General features: G+C 37.2%; 1 protein-coding gene across 2 annotated transcripts in view; it reads right to left on the bottom strand.

Moving 5' to 3' along the window:
* The window catches only part of RhoGAP19D (Rho GTPase activating protein at 19D), a 233,501-nt gene extending 212,608 nt beyond the window's left edge, over positions 1-20,893 (bottom strand). For both annotated transcript variants that reach the window (XM_067784656.1, XM_067784657.1), the window contains exon 1: positions 20,492-20,893. The gene's annotated coding sequence lies outside the window, so the exon portion shown is untranslated. The remainder of the gene's footprint in view (positions 1-20,491) is intronic.
* Positions 20,894-23,203: the final 2,310 nt, after the last annotated feature.

Here is a 23,203-nt window from a genome sequence, read left to right as displayed (position 1 = left end):
AACTCATTGTCTGCTGATTGACTGATTGACTATGTGACTGTACATCGTTTTACAATTAACAATTAAATGCTTCATGCCCGCATTTGCTAGCTGATGTTTATTTTTGGTCACATGATACCGGTCTAAAAACAAGCGAGAGGCGAGAAGCGGGATGCCATCAAGGAAGGCGATCAATAAGAAGAGAGCATACACATGTTAGCGACTGGTGCAAATTTAGAAGCAGTAAATCTTACACAGAAAATAAAGTACAAAAAATTACAGCTTTTTCAAGTTGCAGTGTCATATGGTGGAGCTTACCGATCGTTCTTTGTACCCGATAAAGAGTTATATCTATTTAGAATGGACAAAATGGAGACATTTTATCACACCTTTTTCCTTTCTTTTTTTTTTAATCAAATAAACAGTGTTATATGCGATATTTGTATCCGAGACTTCGTAATTTTTGTTGGTGATGAAATGAATTAGGTTCGGTTGGGTTAAAGTGGCTGCCCGAGGGCACACCTAGACCTTGATGTCATACTTCATGACCTGGCACAGATTATCCAAAAAAGGAGCTCCCAGAAAGATATACCTTGCGCCAATTGGCGCCGGGCAGTTGCGAATAAGGTAAACCACCGTTTCCTCCTCTTCATCCTTTTCATAACATCTGCAGCAACGATGATAAGGCGCTCCTAACCTGACTGCATGCCTACCTATAGAGCAGAGCTCAGTTAGTGCTCTTACAAGTGTGGAAATTTTACTCTTAATTAGGATCTAATCCAAACGGGATATAACGGGGATCCGATTTGGACCAGGTTTGCTTAGATGCCCCACACCTCGGGGTCTGTAGCCATATTTCTTCGGCTTGAGGGTGGATGTGTTCTTTTAGCTTGCACGTGTCAAGTGGCATACCTAGGCGTTCGTGGTCTGAAAGAATCTAGCTGGTCGTAACCTGCTTATTGGGCAGATTGCAGATTCTCTCGATGCTTCTTTTCCACGGACCCATGTGAGGTATGCATAGTTCTGTTGGGCCATGTCCTACAGATATCGGCGACAGTTTAGTGTTAGTTTAGAACTGAACGAGTAAGTGCCAAGGGATTTGATAATAGCCTGGGCTTCCATAACCGTCGATGTATATAAAAATTCTGCCGTCAGCAGGAAGGAACCTATCCGACTCCGCCTAAACAGCCCTGATCGGAATATTTATCATAAAGTGGCTATCCACAACTGTTGTGGTCGCACAGCGTTCTATGCTAGGAGAAAAAATTTATGTATTTGTTTAATATGCTAGAGTGCCCTATAGTTTTAATGTTCCAATTGGATAACTCGCTTAAAAGGCCAACGTTGCCGCAGACCGATTACTAACTAGATCCAATGATAAGGCGTCGATAATGGTCTGAATAGCTTCGATTGGCCTTGTTCTTAGAGCATCACGTATGGTGATCATACCAGATCTGTGCACTTGCGAGTTGACCATGAGGTTCCATAGAAGCGTGAAAGAACACCGCCCTGAAGTGTACACCTTGCGACTTAGCACGTTAGTGAAGAGAGTACTTTCCTTTCCTTGAGTAGTTTATGAATCGGTCCCACTAGGGGCCCATTTAAATCCAGTTTCGTAAGACCATCTGAACTTATGTTGTTGAATGCTCCTTCAATGGATGTTTCAATAGTGCATTTATCTTTGGTGTATGCGTGCCCAATGAGGTTGATGGAAGCCCGATATGAGGTTGATGGAAGAAGTTACAATGATACACGTTTTGAAAGTAAGTAAAGAGGTACCTCAACTAGAATTTGTACGGAAATTTCGCTGTCAATTTCAAAATATTATAGAGCTATGTAAGTATTGCAGCGGCCGCCGTGGAGCACGACACAAATTGGAAGAGAAGCTCGGCCTTAGATCTCTTCGAAGGTTATCGCGCCTTACATTTATTTATTTTTTTAAGAATTGCTAATATGGAGTTACATGCATCCATCAATGTGAGTACGCATTCGAGTGTGAAGTATTTTTTTATTCTTTAGGGTGCCACCATGGTATGGTTTTCTTGGCGTTGGAATTTCGTCAATTAAATTTTTATTTTCAATATTTAAGAAAAACTTCCATGAATTTTTAAATTGGAACTCTTCAAACCAATCGTAAAAAGATTTTCTGAAAAATTCGGAAATTTAAGAAAATATTGTAGTTACGAAGAGTTTTTTTTTTTTGTTATACGGAAGAAAATCTGACACTCTTCAAAAAAAAATTGCCAAAAACCAATGCGAATTTTGAGAGACCTATAAACGTTTTGAGTTTCAGTTACAAAATTCATAGCAGTTTATTCTTAAATTATGGAAAATAAAAAAACAAAAAGAAGAAATCCCACTGCAGTGTTCCTCGCTGTATTTCCACTTTACTAGCATTGAGAACTGAGTAACACCCTAACTGTAGTATTTTTATGCCATATACTCTTAGTAGCGAATTCCATCACTGTTTCTGTTTTTATACCCAGCTGTACTTACTTAACTTATAATTTGATTGGATAGCGGTTTGTTGTACAGTTATAAAAGAATCGAGATAGATATAGAATTCCATATATCAAAATCATCAGTATCGAAAAAAAAATTTGATTGAGCCATGTCCGTCCGTCCGTCCGTCTGTCCGTTAACACGATAACTTGAGTAAATATTGAGATATCTTCACCAAAATTGGTACACGAGCTTATCTGGGCCCAGAATAGATTGATATTGAATATGAGCGAAATCGGAAGATAACCACGCCCACTTTTTGTATATATAACATTTTGGAAAACACAAAAAACCTGATTATTTAGTAAATAATACACCTAGAATGTTGAAATTTGACGTGTGGACTGATATTGATACTCTTTATAAAAATTTTTTTTAATGAGCGTGGCACCGCCCACTTGTGATAAAATCAATTTTACAAATATTATTAATCATAAATCAAAAATGGTTAAACCTATCGTAACAAAACTCGGCACAGATGTTGCCTTTACTATAAGGAATGCTTTATTAACGAAATTGGTTAAGGACCACGCCACACCCATTTCATTTCCCAAGAGGATTTATAATAATAAATAGGAAAAACTTAAATTTTTAAAAAATGGGCGTGGCACCACCCCTTTTATGACTAAGCAAATTTTCTGTTTCGGGAGCCACAACTCGAAGATAAATTAGTTCAGAATAGAACCATATGTATATGTATTATTGTGCAGCCTTGTAGCACTATTAAGCACACAAAACAAACAACAACAGCATTTCAAGTGTACAGCTGAGTATATAATGTTCGGTTACACCCGAACTTAGACTTCCTTACTTGTTATTACTTGTTTAGTTAGTTGCCGGTCACTACATTCACTTGCTTTCAGAGTTGTTATTCTTGTTCTTGAGCTGAACTGCTTGTCGCTTTGTTGTAACTTAAATGGTGGTGTTTTCTTTTTTGCTGACTTTTTCTGTCAGCGTGAGTTTTACGCGCTTCCTTGAAAGGCAAAAGCTGTACGAGATTTCTGTTTTTTTATTTTATTTGTTCATCTTATAAACTACATTTTGAGGCCAACTAGGTTTATGTGTATGTATAACACGCACAACACGAGCTCAAATCAAGAGTACAGACACTAAGAAGCAATCACTGTCGAACAAAGTAAGCAAACAACAATAACAAGATAGTGATCAAGGCTAGCATTATTGGTAGCTTAACCATAATGTTCTAGACATGTGTTATTGTTGCCTTGTCCTAAGAAAGCTGGTAATTTCATAATAATTTTGAAACAACACATGAAACAATTTACTTAACCATACTTTATTTATGGATCAAAGCGCTCCGAAAACAACAAATCGACTGCTGTGTGAAACATCATCTCCATACCGACTGGCGTTTTGAAAACAATACATCTCAGAGTTTTATGTCACGATAACTTCAATAGATTTTGTTTGAGATCTAAGAAAACTTTTTAAAAACAATCTCTTTCAGAATTTGTTTGAAAAACGTCCTATGCCATTATTTTGAGAAGAGAAAGGACCTTCTTCCACCGAATTCTGATTAATAGTGGTTTTGAAGCAAATTCTGAGATATAACTAGCACGTTTTCGACCTACCAGCAGAGATTGTATGAAATTGAAAGCTCAAAGGAAAATACCTTTCATGAATGGGGCTGAACAATAGCTTATCCCATTCGTAATATCCAAATAATCGGCTGTATAAGATATGAAATATATAGTGAACAGATGTACGTACATACCTAAGCGATTTTTAAGATAAATATTAAATAAGACAAGCAAGGAAGGCCCAGTTCGGGTGTAACCGAACATTACATACTCAACTGAGAGCTTTGGAAACAAAATAAGGGAAAATCACCATGTAGGAAAATGAACCTAGGGTAACCCTGGAATGTGTTTGTATGACATGGGTATCAAATGGAAGGTATTAAAGAGTATTTTAAAAGGAGTGGGCCTTTGTTCTATAGGTGGACGCCATTTCGGGATACCGCCATAAAGGTGGACCAGGGTAACCCAGAACATCATCTGTCGGGTACCGCTTACTTATTTATAATGTTATACCACGAACAGTATTCCTGCCATGATTCAAGTGCTTTTGATTTCGCCCGGCAGCATTTTTTCATTTTCTTCTACTTAATATGGTAGGCGTCACACCCATCTTACACAGTTTTTTTTTTTTTAATTTATATTTTGCGTCGGATTTCGGCCATTTTTTATACCAAGATAAAGTGAGTTCAGATAAGGACGCGAACTAAGTTTAGTAAAGATATATCGATTTTTGCTACAAGTTATCGTGTTGACGGCCGAGCGGAAGGACAGACCGTCGACTGTGTATAAAAACTGGGCGTGGCTTCAAACCGATTTCACCCATTTTCACAGAAAACAGTTATCGTCATAGAATCTATGCCCCTACCAAATTTCACAAGGATTGGTAAATTTTTGTTCGACTTATGGCATTAAAACTATTCTAGACAAATTAAATGAAAAATTATTTTATTTTTGTATTTTGTTGCACCATGTCATTACTGGAGTTGAATGTTGACATAATTAATTATATACTGTAAAGATATCCAATTTATTGTTAAAATTTGACTTAATTTTTTTTTTAAGTGGGCGTGTTTTGTCATCCGATTTTGCTAATTTTTATTTAGCACACATATAGTAATAGGAGTAACGTTCCTGCCAAATTTCATTATGATATCTTCAACGGCTGCCAAATTACAGCTTGCAAAACTTTTAAATTACCTTCTCTTAAAAGTGGGCGGTGCCACGCCTATTGTCCAAAATTTTACTACTTTTCTATTCTTCATTATAACGTCAACCCACCTACCAAGTTTCATCGCTTTATCCGTCTTTGGTAATGAATTATCGCACTTTTTCGGTTTTTCGAAATTTTCGATATCGAAAAAGTGGGCGTGGTTATAGTCCGATCTCGTTCATTTTAAATATCGATCTGAGATGAGTGCCCAGCAAGCTACGTACCAAATTTCATCAAGATACCTCAAAATTTACTCAAGTTATCGTGTTAACCGACAGACGGACGGACGGACATGGCTAAATGAATTTCTTTTTTCGCCTAGTCCATTTTGATATATAGAAGTCTACATCTATCTCGATTAGGTTATGCCGTTACGGATTACCGTTATGCGAACAAAATTAATATACTCTGTGAGCTCTGCTCAGCTGAGTATAAAAATAGGTAGATGCTTTGTGTGAGGATGCAAAGTTTCTCGTTTTTTGTGGTCTGCATGTAAAAACTATGACCATTAGTCACTTATTTCAACAATATATGACGTAAGTAGGTACATATTTGATGAAATTTGAAGCTTCTAGCCGTTAAAAAGCGGCCAGAAATTACAGCTTATATGGGGTATATCTATATATACCACCGATCTCTATGATTTTTTCAGACAACAATATATGCTATATAAGTAAGCAATTGGTGAAATTTGAAGCCTATAGCTGTTAAAATGGGGCAGTAGTTACGAAAAGCTTCTTATCTGAACAATCGGTTGTGGGGGATATATGCCAAATATACGACCGATCTCATTCATTTTTTCAGATGACAATGTGTACAATATACGAAAGCATATGGTGAAGTTTGAAGCTTCAATATGATAAATTGAGGACGATTTTTGTCATCATCTTTTTTGAAAAATCAGTTGTATGGAGGATATATGCTATGGTGGCCCCATCCGGCCGGTTCCGACAAATTGTATCAAGATATCTCAAAAATTGAGGGACTAAATCAACTCAGCTCTTCATCCTGATCATTTCGATATACTTAATGGTGGGTCTATCTATTTTCCTTTAAGAACTTACAATTTTAAGATTCGTGATAAAATTAATATATCATTTCATTTTCATGAAAGGTATAATAAAAAGAAATCGCAAAATCGAGATCAGGTGGTGAAGCAAAATTCAAATGGTTAGTTGTTGTATAATTTGGAATATGGCGTTATGGTGCGATGTTAATGATGCTTTAATTTGTTCCCAAAAGATTGGCTGGATCAACTGTTTTATATGGATATGGTTAAGTCACCAATAAATAAGCTTTTACATTGCATTGGAATACGTTTGACTTCTTTCTCGAAATACATTCACTTAAATTGTGGTTCATTGTATGAATTATTGTTGTCATGGTTGTGCTTGTTGTCGATTTTGACATTTCGTTGTGGCAGTGAGTGGCGGCCAACAGGATTTTTATATATGGCGCATTGAGCGTAAGCAAGCTTTTTGTAACAACTTTGCATTGTAATGAATTGAGAATCGCGGCTGTAATGGAGAACGAGACGCAATTATGTGCATTGGAGGACAATTTAACAGTCACCACCATCACGTCCAAAACTTATAGTACTTGTAGCTACGGAATTCTGTTGTAAGGTGACTGAGAGGTGATGATGACTGCCGGTGGTAGGTTATTAGTATTTTAAGCTGATTTTGTCATGGTGACGTAAACTGTGCTATGACATGAGGCGTGATAATTATAACTTCAATTGTTGAAAAATAGGGGCAGAGTTTCGGGAGTACCCGAGCGCCTCCAAGGGTGTTTTTCACAAAATTCGCAGCAACATTCTTTTGAAAACGAAATTTTTCAGAGCAAATTTACTTATTTTACAACACTCGCGTTTTTGTGTAACGAGAGTCACGAACTTTTATTTTTTTCACTGCTTTGTAACTGAGACAAGGCAGTCAGACCGTTAAGATCTGTGTTATGACTGCATTCGAGTTAATGATATCTGAACAAGGCTAAGATGGTTTTACTTTACAGTACTGCCTTTCAGCGTCACATGCCTTTAAATTAGGCTTGGTTAGTGATAGCAGATGTAGAAGTGCAGATTGGAGGAGGAAACGATCGCGTACGTTTTGTGCTTATTCCCTGCGCTTGCCAGGCTAAGACTCTAGCTATTAGGAGTGATACAGCTGTCAGATCTAGAAACAGCAAGTGGTATAGGTCCTAGGAAGCTTCTAGTATTTTCCAAGATGGCGGAGTTATTTTATAGCATAGGTCCTAGTTTTATAGGGGTTTTCAGTTTAGTCTTTAAACAAAAAATGCGGACACATTCATTTATGCGAGGCCCTCACGTCCAGTTCAACCTAACCTTACCTTATTAAATCTCTTTATTTTAATCTTTTTTGTATTGTTATTGTTTTTCTTAATGTTATTATACATTTTTTTTTTTGTGATGTTTGCTCTTCTTTGTTTATATCTATTGGTTGATTGGTCTGGATTGAATATTAAAGCTGTAGGAATCGACGTTATTGCGGACAACTTATGTATATTTATCAAACAAAGTTGTCTTGGAGGGTGTAAAGGACATGATTCCAAGCCACCCACCCAAATTATTGCGTATTTAAGGTAGTCAGTAAATATTTTTTTATTACGTGGAGTGAATCACATGTATCATTGTTTTTCAGTGCTTATTGAAATCAGTGCACAGACAACGAAAAGTTTCGTGCATTTCGAAATTCGATCTGCATGTGCTTACATGAAGTGTTTGAAAATATCTAGATTGTCTAATGGGAACATTACATATAAATTTACCATGCATAAAAGGGCAATTTAACATTCCTCTAATAAGTTTTATCAAAAATAGCACACCTTCTACGACACTGTAACGTAGGACGCTGAATAAGTTTCAAACGGCTGGAGTAGGGAGGAAGAGTCTTTGTGGGATCCAACGGAAAGTCCCTTTGCGTAAAAGGCAGAACCGATTCTAATTTGTCGCAGTGGATCTGATAGCTTGAGTTCCAGATTATCGAAGCATATTCCAATATTGTCCACGCTAAAGATATAAACAGAGTTTTCGTAATATTAAGAGAGTTTTCGTAATACATCATTGAATTCTTTAGACCATCATGTGACGAAAGCCAAGGTTCCTTTTGCTCTGTTCACACAACATTCTATATGCAATTTAAAGTCGAGTTTTGAGTACATTATAACGTGGTAATTTACGTAGCTAGTGGCTTGCTTAATGGCTAAATCATCAGCCATATTCTCGTGGGATTGGTTGTTGTTGTAGCGATAAAAACACTCCACGAAGGTTTCGGTTTGTTCGTAAACAAACAGTTTGCCGAATCAGAACCTTTCTGCCAAAACTATTTCTATGAGGAATATCCTCTCCAGATTGCAAGCAATAGCACTGGCTACCTGGCAACGTTCTCAGGCCCATTTTCAAGTACACTTCGTCGTCCATAACGACACAAAAATTATTGTTTGCCAATTTAGTATTATAAAATATACTTGTAAGGGAAATGCTTTGTTTACAAACGGCGATGATAACTAGGACATGTTTCTGAATTTTACTTTTTCATCAGCTAGCTTCTCGGGAGCTGAGTATTGAACTCGAAATCTCCAACATTCATACTTTATACTAGTGTAAAGGCAGATCCTTTATCCACTCAGCCATATGAATACCCCGCTGCTCGATTGATGAATGAGCATATCTCGCTAATTAAATGCAGATAATAATATTGATATAACAGTGAACAGCGGAAGTAGTGCTTATAAAAGCAATGCTATAAACCCAATGTTACTAAGTTCTTCTAGCGCGCCTATAATTATTCCCCACAATTAGGATTAAAAAGCATATAGAATAAGTATGTACCTAAATGGTGAATAAAGAAATAGAAACAAAAAGGCAATACTTAGAGACCAATTACAAAGCGAGCAGCGGGGCATTCATATGGCTGAGTGGATAAAGTCATCTGCCTTTACACTAGTATAAAGTATGAATGTTGGAGATTTCGAGTTCAATACTCAGCTCCCGAGAAGCTAACTGACGAAGAAGTAAAATTCAGGAATGGAGACTATAAACGCTTGGAAAATAACGTCTATTACCCCGATATTTTAGAGTGGTAATAAAAGCAACGATACTAACTACCGTCCCATTTTCAAACTTTCCACCGTCTCGAAATTGTTTGAAATTGTAGTCAAGGATAAAATTTTCTTCACATAAAGACCTTGATTTCACCTAATCAGCATGGTTCAGATCGGCTGTAACTAATCTTGCAGTATTTTCTTAATTCTGTATTTCTTCATTTAATAGGAGTGCACAAGTAGTTACTATCTATACCGATTTTTCGAAGGCTTTTGACAAAGTCAACCATTCATTATTAATATCCAAACTTGCTGGCTTGGGATTCCATTTTAGTATGCTATCTTGGGTGAGGTCTTACTTGGCAGATCGTAGCTGTGTTGTTGTGGTGGATAGTATCTGTTCACGGTCATGTATTTCCACCTCTGGTGTACCCCAAGAGAGTGTGTTGGGACCCCTATTATTTGTTATCTTTATTAATGACATACATCATTGTTTCAAGTATGCTAATTTCTTGCGGTATGCTGATGACTTGAAGATTTTTGCATCAATCACGACTCAATCTGAATCTCCAAGCGGATCTTGATAACGTAATTGACTGGTGTAGAGTGAATCGTCTGCTTTTAAATATTAGTAAATGTTTTAGTATTACCTTTGCTAAAACTTGAAATATTCTTCCTGGCTCGTATCATATTGGGGACTGTTTGCTGAGGGTTGTTGGTCAAATATCAGATCTTGGTGTAGTCTTTGATTCTAAGTTTCTATTTCACAGTCAGATTAATTATGTCATTGTGAAGTCTTATTCCTCACTCGCGTTCATTCGCCGTTTCAGTAGGGATTTTAGTGACCCTTATACTTTAAAACTTTTATTTACAACCCTAGCACGGTCTAAGCTAGAATATGCTGTATTCCTTTGGAGGGCGTACCATGCGTGCCATATAGACCGACTTGAGAGTATTCAAAAAATATTTTTGAGATTTGTTTTACGGTCTTTGGGTTTTCACGATCCTGTTCCAACATACAGTTCTAGGTGTCTTTTAATCAACCTGAAATCATTAGTTAGTAGAAGATCAATGCTATCACTAACATTTTTATACGATATCATCAATGGGACGGTTGACTAGCCTTATTTTTTAGAACGCATACTGTTCAATGTACCATGGCGAACCTTTCGATGTCATGATTTTTTCAGTTAGATAGATTTAGAACGATTTATGCTTCTGATTCTCCAATTGCTAGGGCAATGATGGGGTTTAATTTGATGTATTCTATAGATGATTTTTCATTAAATAAATTTAGGTTTAACCTGTTATTGAATGAAGTAATTTGATTATTTAATATTTCTTAGTTAAGATACACTTGTAAATAGTCTGTAAGGAGGTTGCGATTGTCCTAGACTATAATATGAATAAATAAATATTTTTCGATCGGATGACACGTCCTAGTAACCATCGCATTTGCAGAAGTTTCTGTACCAGTCTTTATTTTGCCTTTCTAAAAAAATATTTTTATTTTGTACAAAAATTAATGTACAAAGAAAAATATATACACTAATTTAATAATAATTCAATGCCAAATGCATAAATGATTTTAGTATCTAAGCAAAATAAATTAAAATTACAGCACTTAATTTGTATGTACTTTGAAGAGCCTTTGGACATAAAATAGTTAATCATTGAAATTAAAATTTAAAATTACTCGTACAAGCAACAAGCAATATAGCACACCTAAAAAAAAATTAAGTGGAATAAGTAGTATGGAAACAAAAAAAAATTAATATTAAAACGTAGCTTGAAACTCAAAATCGGAAAAAAAAATAAGTAAGTTCTTAGCTCTGGGAATTTATATTTTAAAAAAATCGTGTGCGGTTTTATTAGCTTCGCCTCAGGTGTTGCATTGTATATGAACTTACGTAGATACAAATGTATGTATATTAAAACAATTATATTCCTATTGTTTGATTATGTTATACATTTATGTTTGAAAATGAAGGTAACACATTCTTAGATACTAAATTAAGCAATAAAAAAAAAATATGCACATTGCAGCTTTAATGTCACTGCATAATAAAATAAAGACAGCAACAAGGCAGGAGGAATTAATTCAATTAGCAATTACGCCATTTTAACGGCCAAGCCAAAACAAATTGGTTGTTGTTGTTATAGACAAATTGCATTGAATAAATGCCGAAAAAATAGACAATAAAATTGTCTATAGCCAATAGCGACATAATGACGCAGAGAAAAGAAAATCATAAGAAACATTATTACGTTCATACAACCATAAATAAAAGTATAAATTTTATACCCAGATGCTGAAGTTTGTTTACGTTGTTTGTAGTACTTATATTAAGAAACTTCACAATAAATATAAATTAAATATAGATGTGAACAAGGGAAGTGCTGCTTATAAAAGCACTGCTATAAATGCAATGTTATTAAGCTGTTGAGAGCGCTCCTATAAGTATTCAACATAACTGGGATTAAAAGCATGTATAATGAATATGTACCTAATGGTGTACAAAGGAAAAGCGACAAAAAAGCAATACTTAGAGACCAATTGCAGAGCGAGCAGCGGGACATTTATATGGCTGAGTGGATAAAAGCGTCTGCCTTTACACTAGTATACAGTATGAGTGTTGGATAATTCGAGTTCAATACTCAGGTTCCGAAAAGCTAGCTGATCATCGCCGTTTGTAAACTTTGTAATTTTTCTCTAATATCAATAATAAATTACAGAAGATAAAAATCTTCAGAATCAAAAATGATGTCAGCAAATATGGTATTTTTTATCATTTATCATCTAACCCAGTGGTGCACTTGGGAGCTTGGTAGGGCTTCGGAAAACTATTCGACGTTCACCTACATGTCGTGTGAGCACCGCAACAGAGATTCAGTAAAACAGATGTCAGCAAATATTGAAACAATTGTTCGCACTCAAATCGAACGTATTCTTATTCTCTTTAGTTTAGTAGTCGCTGAGCATTTGGCGCAATAACATCGATTTGTTTGCGACGCTCGATGTTGACGAATGTTGTACATATGTATATTAGGGGCACATATATTGTAAACAAAAATACATACATATGTAATAGGGGGTGTATATTCTGACAAAAAATTCATCTTAGGATAAACCATTATTTTACTGAGTAGAATTGGCAAAAATAAAAAATAAATACAATAAACGATTTTGTCTTGTTGCTTACTAATAAGCGAATGAACAACGCAAAACGATGCATCAAATGATGTGCGCGATCATCGCGCTCTCACCAACACATCTGCATTTTCATTTTGCCGATGTCTGCAGTAAAGCCAGCAGTCAATCAGTTTTAGCTTGTATCTCAAGCAATGATGAATAAATATGAAACTTCTTGCTCTCTGAGAGCACGGAAAAAGGTACCATTTCCTTAACATTGGGCATTGATGCCACCATCGTCAAAATCATATTTGGGCATTTTAAAACCACTCTTCGTGGTTTTGCACCGCAATGGTTTTTATATGATTCGTACCGAAAGTGATTAATTGGGATATCCAAAGATGCGTATTTATGTCAACATTAAGATACCGAAGTCCACCTAACTAAATATTTTTTCCCGTTCAAAATTTATCAGTGGAAATCCCCTTTAGAGTAGAAAGATGTTCTGCGCAGAAATTGCTTGGTGTTGGACTAGCTATGAATAATTTTTTATAGTCAATATACTTGGAGACCTCGCTAGAATATGTAAGCCGAAATTTCGTTAAATGCGATAAATTACAAACTTACTTAACTAAAAGGTAAAACATTATATGAGGTGTTATCTGCTAAACCAAGTCCGAAATTGTCGACAGGGTTGAGCTTTGAACTCGGCATCTATAATCCGAATGTAGAAAATGTTGCTACTGTCAAAGGATATTTGCATAAAAACAAAAACCGGTCGATCTGAAATCAGTGGGGGAAACATGGTATTTCTGCGCTGAACACTCTGGTTTGGTTGGGAATGAATGTTTCATATGTATTAATATGTGTCCTAAAACAGTAAACATCTCATGCGTGAATTCTATGCTCACACATCTCCATGTAAGCACTTAATTCTACAAAAACAGTTTCGTTTGTATTCAAACCCTGCCGGCGTTGTGCACCACTGATCTAACCTTACATCCGGTTAGCTTCATGAGATTAGCGCATAACCAACTATTGACATTTAAATATGTCCCACAAGTGAGAGGTACACATAAACAGTTTATAGGTAGGGGTAAGCCTAGAAGGTACAATGTGGTAATATCGTATCGGATCTATATCCGTCAAAAGACACCCAACATCCATATAACTTCCCAAAACCTGCGTGAAGTGTGTTATCGTTACGGCATCAACAGCAATTGAGGAAAAAAGGGCAGGAAAAAAAAAAGAAAAAACAAAAGAAAAGGGAGGGAAAGTTGTCGATTTTTACCCAAAAAAAAAATAAGGATTTGTTATCAAAATATGGTCGATGTGCTATACATTTTAACATACAGACGATAACTTTTCGATAAAAATTCGATATTTATCGATAACACAACGATAACATTTATATATTTTACGATATCAAATTGATAGGTTTTCTATATTTTACGATAACTTATCGATATTTTTCGTTTAAAAATCGATAATAATTGTTATCGCTAACAAGCCGCTAACTCGTCGATAGCAAACCATTAACATGACGATAACAATCTGATAATAATAACAGTTCGTATTCATAAATGAAATTTTTAGAACCTACTAAATGATTCCAAAATAGTGCAAAAATGATCCCGTATTTATTTCGAAATAGAGCTTGAATAATACCGAAATAGTCCCGAAATTACTTACTAACATAATTGCCTCTTAACTGTTTTGACCAGCAGACTAGTCGCGCCAGTCGCTTCTTCGTTGAGCTAACTGGCGCCAGTTGGAAACATCAATGGAAGTTAAAACGTTTTCCATCTAGTCTTCACAGCGGAGTGGGGGTCGCTTTTTCCTCTGCTGCCGTAGGCAAGTTCCCATAAGAATACCTTCTTGGCTGGAGCAATAGCTTTCATTCTAGTAACATAGCCTAGCCAGCGTAGCCGCTGTGTATTAATTAACTACCTCTATGAAGTTGGAAAGACAACTTTTACGTGGAAAAAAATTACCTATTTGGAAAATTGCCGTGAATTTGCCGTAATTTATCCGTGAAACAGAAAATTTGCCGCGGCCATATTTTAGAAAATATAGGGTGGCACCATAAAAAAAATTTTAATATTTTTTTTCGAAATTATAAAATTCGTGTGCAAGAATTATTTGCAAATTTTTTGTTTCACGGATAAATTACGGCAAATTCACGGCAATTTTCCCAATAGGTAATTTTTTTCCACGTAAAAGTTGTCTTGCCAACTTCAGAGAGGTGTATTAATTCGCTGAAATATGTTGATATTTGTGTAAGGCTCTTACAGCTGGTCGTTATATCTTTTTCGGCACTGGCCGTCGCCAACGCTTAGTGGTCCGTAATTAATCGTGCAATGTTTGTGAAATGTTCCCTAACGCATTCCCAAATTTATCTAGAAATATAACCTAAAAGTTTGCCTGTTGTAAGAGGCGATTAAACTACCAAATCGATTCAAGGGGTGTGTAGCGCAGAATTAGATCCACCATCCGCCTCTTAGTGCAATAGTTTTGGGCTAGTGCGGAACTATGCATAAAAAAACAATATACCGTTTAATTTTGATTTAATAAACGAGCTCTCAACATGCCGATGCTCTTACTTGCATATAATTGAAACTGTAGGTATGATGGACAAACGCATGACTGTCTGATCATGTGAAGATATGTAAAAATGGGCAAACCTATAGACATTCGTACATAGGTGTATTTACATACAACTCAGATACTCGTATATATGTATATATAATAATAAAGTATCAAGAATTCAACTCTTAAGGAGTTTTGGGCCGAACTTCTTCGCTAATAAAAATATTCAAGATTATTTAGTTTTTGATGCAGGAATGGAACCTTTTGACATTCAGCATCTGAGCGAAGTACAAATAACATACAAACAATTACAAAATACGTATCTACATTCATATATGTACGTATAACAGATACAATAAAGCTACAAAATTATAAAACAAAGAAAGGTAATCAACAATGGTTGAATTGAGTTGCACTAACGCTTGAAGCTATGTTGAATACAATTTGTAGACTGCTGCAGCATCTTTATGTATTCCAAAGTCCATTACTGTATACAATTTACAGTTATTTGCCTTTTCTAGCTAAGTATTTTCACTTTTTATACTCAGCGTGCTTTGCACACAAAGTATATTAACTTTGATTGGATAACGGTTGGTTGTACAGGTATAAAGGAATCGAGATAGATAGAGACTTCCATATATCAAAATCATCAGTATCGAAAAAAAATTAGATTGAGCCATGTCCGTCCGTCCGTCCGTCCTTCCGTCCGTTAACACGATAACTTGAGTAAATATTGAGATATGTTCACCAAATTTGGTACACGAGCTTATGTGGACCCAGAATAGATTGGTATTGAAAATGAGCAAAATCGGATGATAACCACGCCCACTTTTTATATATATAACATTTTGGAAATCACAAAAAACCTGATTATTTAGTAAATAATGCACCTAGAATGTTGAAATTTGACTTGTGGGCTGATATTGAGACTCTTGATAAAAATTTGAAAAAAAAAATTTTAAATGGGCGTGGCACCGCCCACTTGTGATAAAACCAATTTTACAAGTATTATTAATCACTAATCGTTAAACCTATCGTAATAAAATTCGGCAGAGAGCTGGCCTTTACTATAAGGAATGCTTTGAAGAAAAATTTACGAAATCGGTTAAGGACCACGCCCACTTTTATATAAAAGATTATTAAAAGGGTCGTAGACGAAAATAATAAGCTATATCTTAGCGAAAAAGAGCTTTGTATCAATATAATTTTACTTTCTAAATTGAATTATAACATTAAATTGGAAAACACTAAAATTTTTGAAAATGGGCGTGGCACCACCCCTTTTATGACTAAGAAATTTTCTGTTTCGGGAGCCATAGGTTAGGTTAGTTTAGGTTAGGTTGCAAGGGCTGAGCTGGACACTATGGTAACAGCTCACTACTTAGGCCACCAATGAGCCCATTGTAATACCCTATACGGTCTGAAAGAGGACCCCTACCCTGCCTAAAGCGGGTCTAACCACCTCATGGAAATTATAAATTTTGCTTGAGCCTTTAATTCATAGCTAGAGACCTCAGCGAGGTCATGTAGAAAAGGTTTACCAAGGATGGCCAACCTACGCCTACTAAGCGCTGGACAATGACAGAGAAGGTGCAGGACACTCTCTTCCTCTTCTGTACATCTTCAGCTGCGACAATAGTCGAAGGTCGTTACCCCCATTGTAGCACCATGCGTGCCTATTAAGCAATGCCCTGCTAGAACCATTATCAGGGACGATAGAACTGATTTGTTTAAAATCAGAAGCGCTTCTGTGCGCCCCTTGTCATATGAGGGCCAGGTTTACCTGGATGTCTCACACGATGATATGGCTGACCATAGTTCATTCTTATAGTGCTTGTGTTCACACGAAGCCCGAAGGAACAAGAATTATTTTAGAATTAAATTTTATAAATCCAATAAGGCACAAAATGTTTTAATGTGTAAAGGCCTAAAACTTTTTAATGAATTGCCAAGCAATATATAAAAACGAAAGAAATATTAATGTATTTAAAAGACTGATAATATATCATATTAGAGAACATTTATAGCTCATAATGAGCCAATTAGCTATTGCTAAGATTACCGATTTTGTATTACTAAACTGTACCTGAAAGTTTTAAATAGCTACGGCTAAATAAAGAAGCTAATAATAATAATAAAGCCTGAAAGTGGCCATGGGTATACCTACCGAATCATTTCCCGGAAGGATATGGTCGGTGGTGCCTCTTCTGGCCAGCTCGCCTGCTCTGCAATTGCCTTCAATATCCCTGTGCCCAGGTACCCATATAAGGCTGATACTGAAGTGCTGAGCCATCTCGTTAAGAGATCTGCGGCATTCAGTAACCGACTTTGCGTTGTCGACGAATGATTCTAGGGCCTTTAATGCGGCCTTGCTGTCTGAGAAAATAACATCCGTTTACCATTCTTAGGCATAGACCCGAGATGGTTCACAGCCCTGTGTATTGCCAGCATTTCCGCTTGGTAAACACTACAGTGATCTGGTAGGCGAAAAGAGACCTCTATACCCATATCCGGCGAAAACAGGCCTGCTCCCACCTTCCCGTCAAGCTTAGAACCATCCGTGAATATGGTGATGGCACCCTGTACCGTATGTTGTCTGGTATTCCAGTCCTGTCGCGATTGTGGGACTGGGGCGTTCGTGCCCAGGATTGTTGCGTGTCCAATAGATCCATTTGACCAGAGACTTGTTTCCCTTATGCGTAGAGCGGCGATGACCGCCATTTCGTTCGCCACCAGGTCAAGAGATGGAAGGTATAGCATTGTGTTGAGTGCTTCAGATGGAGTGGAGCCGAGAGCCCCGGTGATGCAGAGCACCGAACTCCGCTGCACCTTTTGAAGCGTTTTAAGATAGGTAGTTTTAGCTGGTGCAGGCCACCAGACCAAGGCACCATAAAGAAGATTCGGGCGCACAATGGCTGTATAAATCCAGTAGGTCACCTTAGGGGAGAATCCCCTGGAGGTGCCAATTGCCCTCTTGCAGGTGAACAGCGCTGCTGCTGCCTTCTTGTATGGCTCCACTATATGGTCACTCCATAATAGCTTCCTATCCAGAATGACTCCCAAATACTTGGCTTGATCGCTAAACGATAAAAACGTACCCCCAAGTCTTGGCGGTGTTAGATTTGGTACTTTGTACCTCCTCGTTAAGAGGACAATCTCGGTTTTATCCGGGTTGACTTCCAAACCTGTGGCTGTGGCCCAGTGCGAAATTTTGGATAGGGCCCTTCCATTAGGTTGCAATGAGTTTGCGAAAATCTCCCCCGCATGGTGACGCAGATGTCATCTGCATATGGGAGCCATCCTTATAGCAATATTTCTAGTAAAAATGGACGGGGCCGGTTAAAGACCACGGCAACTTAGATATAAAAGGGTCATAGACTAGAATAATAAGCTATAACTTAGCAAAAAATAGTTTTGAATCAGTGATACTTCACTGTTGAAAGCGTTCGACATGGTTTAATGTGGCCATATTAATCGTTCCCGAGATGGTGGGGCCAGTGCCTTAATGCTGCTTTTTTAAAGGAACGAACCGGATTTATATCGGTCAAAGGACCATCAACATCGATAAGACCCCCCAAAGACTTCGCTAATACAACACCAACAAAGGGGAGCGATCGCCCCTATTGCATGACACGAGACACTGCGACAAGACGAAGTACATCACTGCTACAACAACAACAACAACAACGAAGTACATAGAACGGCGTATGGCAAGAATGTTTTCCTTTTCGCAGGGATTTTGTATTTGATTTTGATAACGCCTTTGACGGGCGTGAAGTGTGGATAAGGCTGAGTGAATGCAAATGGTTTTCCGAATTAAACAACTGTGTTATAAGAAATCATTGCCTCTTAACAGTGCTTGCGGAGATGTTCCCTTATTTGCTTGGAAGACGGGGCTCCATTAAGTAGTTTTCTGTTATGGTTTGGGTCATTTTACCAGAAATTGCCGGTTGAGTTCTTTTATACGTTCTTTAACATTGAGCGCTTTCATTTTATTATGCATCCCGTTGCAGTTCTGAGCACAATGTGCTGATAGGCCAGCAGTCCCTCCTAAGTCAATATTCAGTAGGTTTTAAGCCCTGCTGTACTCTCCAGTATGTGTAAGTTTCAACTGCTGAAACTACTAATTTCGTAGATCTTGATCCTGTGATGGTACGTATTGCTTAAGTAGGAAGTACTTTTTCAATGGTAATACCAATCACAACAACACTGACAGCCCTGACGCAGCCTTTGTTACCCCCAGCCGGTTAGGGGGTTAGAATATGCCAGCGGTAGGTATGCCTGTCGTAACCGGATTCAAGGGGTTTGCGTAGCGCAGCCCTTTCAGGTTTCCAGCGCAATACATAGCTTCTCCAAAACCCAATTTTCAACTTCACCTATCCGTGGCGAAACCTGTTTCATTAACAGCCGAGGCTCTGGCGACCCCGAACTCCTCATGGATCTAGGGGTGGAAAAGCGGGATGGCCTAGAAAGACGCATGTGGTTGTTGTTGTTGTAGCGATTAGTTACTCCCCGAAGGCTTTCGGGAGTGTTATCGATGTGATGGTCCTTTGTCGGATACAGATCCGATACGCTCCGGTAACACAGCACCATTAAGGCGCTGGCCCGACCATCTCGGGAACGATTTATATGGCCACACCAAACCTTCAGGCCATCCCTCCCTCCCCACCCCCAAGTTCCATGAGGAGCTTGGGGTCGCCAGAGCCTCGTCTGTTAGTGAAACGGGATTCGCCGCTCGAAGGTGAGGTTGACAATTGGGTTGGAGAAGCTATATATTGCGCTACATAACCTTGTGGTCATAACAAATCGTTCCCGAGATGATGGGACTTGGTACCGGAACGTACCGAATCTGCATCCGGCAAAGGACCATCAACTCGATAACACTCCCCAATGCCTTCGGGGAGTGTCCTTATCGCTACAACAACAACAACAACGCAGCCTTTGTTCACAAGTTCCGTTTTTGTACTCAGGTAACGCTGCAGCTCATTTAATTATTTTACGGTTTTCTGAATTTCTTTAAAGTTTTAAAAAATTGTGGTTTGGTTGTATGGTTGCCTGTGCCTAAAGTCTTCGAGGGGTCAAGTTCCACAAGATCGGTTCTTTATTTCGGTGGTTTTGGTTAAGGAAATGTGAATTGCCATTACGCATCCAATAACTTTTCAGCTGAAGTCGTCCACATCCAGATTGAAGTACCTTCAGGCTGTCTTTTTTAAGCAATTATATATTTTAGCACTGTAAGGAACATGGAATTTAATAATTTTGATAGGTACCTAAACATATGCCGAGCCACGGAATTGATTAACAGTGCTGTCGGAATGGACGTGATTTCGAGCAGCTGATGTATATTTAACACACAATAGTAGGGCTGCGATGTATGGGAGGTTGGAAAGGACGTGATTCCAAGCCACTCGCCCAAAGTAACTGGAGCAGGATGTGCGATTCGTTATCTAATTTATTGCATTATTTCTTGCGACTTACCTTTATCACTGCTTAGGCATATTCATGTTATTCGCCTTATGCGTGCTGAGTTATTGTATAACCCTTGATGGGCAAATGAGTAATCCTTGAAGTCAATGAAAAATGGTTGTATAACTTGAGGAAGAATATCACTGAATAAAAAAAACACTTTCCGGATACTGGCTGAGTCAAAGTACACTACAGCAGCAGTTGCTTAATACAAACAGGAGGCGCCTATGACGAAGTCGCGAGTTTATTATATCAACGATGACGTCGTCAAATACACATTGAACAATGATGATAAGAATGAAGGGACGTCCAACGGAACGTCAACAACGACGACCACGTCAACCTAGCCCTCACCAGTTTGTGGACGTTGTGTAAATTTGTTCACATTTGCACTTTTTTATTGGTCGTTGTTTTTCTATTGTTTACAAACGGCGATGATAACTAGGACATGTTTCTGAATTTTACTTTTTCATCAGCTAGCTTCTCGGGAGCTGAGTATTGAACTCGAAATCTCCAACATTCATACTTTATACTAGTGTAAAGGCAGATCCTTTATCCACTCAGCCATATGAATACCCCGCTGCTCGATTGATGAATGAGCATATCTCGCTAATTAAATGCAGATAATAATATTGATATAACAGTGAACAGCGGAAGTAGTGCTTATAAAAGCAATGCTATAAACCCAATGTTACTAAGTTCTTCTAGCGCGCCTATAATTATTCCCCACAATTAGGATTAAAAAGCATATAGAATAAGTATGTACCTAAATGGTGAATAAAGAAATAGAAACAAAAAGGCAATACTTAGAGACCAATTACAAAGCGAGCAGCGGGGCATTCATATGGCTGAGTGGATAAAGTCATCTGCCTTTACACTAGTATAAAGTATGAATGTTGGAGATTTCGAGTTCAATACTCAGCTCCCGAGAAGCTAACTGACGAAGAAGTAAAATTCAGGAATGGAGACTATAAACGCTTGGAAAATAACGTCTATTACCCCGATATTTTAGAGTGGTAATAAAAGCAACGATACTAACTACCGTCCCATTTTCAAACTTTCCACCGTCTCGAAATTGTTTGAAATTGTAGTCAAGGATAAAATTTTCTTCACATAAAGACCTTGATTTCACCTAATCAGCATGGTTCAGATCGGCTGTAACTAATCTTGCAGTATTTTCTTAATTCTGTATTTCTTCATTTAATAGGAGTGCACAAGTAGTTACTATCTATACCGATTTTTCGAAGGCTTTTGACAAAGTCAACCATTCATTATTAATATCCAAACTTGCTGGCTTGGGATTCCATTTTAGTATGCTATCTTGGGTGAGGTCTTACTTGGCAGATCGTAGCTGTGTTGTTGTGGTGGATAGTATCTGTTCACGGTCATGTATTTCCACCTCTGGTGTACCCCAAGAGAGTGTGTTGGGACCCCTATTATTTGTTATCTTTATTAATGACATACATCATTGTTTCAAGTATGCTAATTTCTTGCGGTATGCTGATGACTTGAAGATTTTTGCATCAATCACGACTCAATCTGAATCTCCAAGCGGATCTTGATAACGTAATTGACTGGTGTAGAGTGAATCGTCTGCTTTTAAATATTAGTAAATGTTTTAGTATTACCTTTGCTAAAACTTGAAATATTCTTCCTGGCTCGTATCATATTGGGGACTGTTTGCTGAGGGTTGTTGGTCAAATATCAGATCTTGGTGTAGTCTTTGATTCTAAGTTTCTATTTCACAGTCAGATTAATTATGTCATTGTGAAGTCTTATTCCTCACTCGCGTTCATTCGCCGTTTCAGTAGGGATTTTAGTGACCCTTATACTTTAAAACTTTTATTTACAACCCTAGCACGGTCTAAGCTAGAATATGCTGTATTCCTTTGGAGGGCGTACCATGCGTGCCATATAGACCGACTTGAGAGTATTCAAAAAATATTTTTGAGATTTGTTTTACGGTCTTTGGGTTTTCACGATCCTGTTCCAACATACAGTTCTAGGTGTCTTTTAATCAACCTGAAATCATTAGTTAGTAGAAGATCAATGCTATCACTAACATTTTTATACGATATCATCAATGGGACGGTTGACTAGCCTTATTTTTTAGAACGCATACTGTTCAATGTACCATGGCGAACCTTTCGATGTCATGATTTTTTCAGTTAGATAGATTTAGAACGATTTATGCTTCTGATTCTCCAATTGCTAGGGCAATGATGGGGTTTAATTTGATGTATTCTATAGATGATTTTTCATTAAATAAATTTAGGTTTAACCTGTTATTGAATGAAGTAATTTGATTATTTAATATTTCTTAGTTAAGATACACTTGTAAATAGTCTGTAAGGAGGTTGCGATTGTCCTAGACTATAATATGAATAAATAAATATTTTTCGATCGGATGACACGTCCTAGTAACCATCGCATTTGCAGAAGTTTCTGTACCAGTCTTTATTTTGCCTTTCTAAAAAAATATTTTTATTTTGTACAAAAATTAATGTACAAAGAAAAATATATACACTAATTTAATAATAATTCAATGCCAAATGCATAAATGATTTTAGTATCTAAGCAAAATAAATTAAAATTACAGCACTTAATTTGTATGTACTTTGAAGAGCCTTTGGACATAAAATAGTTAATCATTGAAATTAAAATTTAAAATTACTCGTACAAGCAACAAGCAATATAGCACACCTAAAAAAAAATTAAGTGGAA

This window comes from Eurosta solidaginis, chromosome 4 (assembly GCF_040869045.1).
Source record: "Eurosta solidaginis isolate ZX-2024a chromosome 4, ASM4086904v1, whole genome shotgun sequence".
NCBI lineage: Eukaryota > Metazoa > Arthropoda > Insecta > Diptera > Tephritidae > Eurosta > Eurosta solidaginis.
The sequence above is the reverse complement of the archived record's forward strand: the minus strand, read 5'-3'. Positions and strand labels throughout refer to the sequence as shown.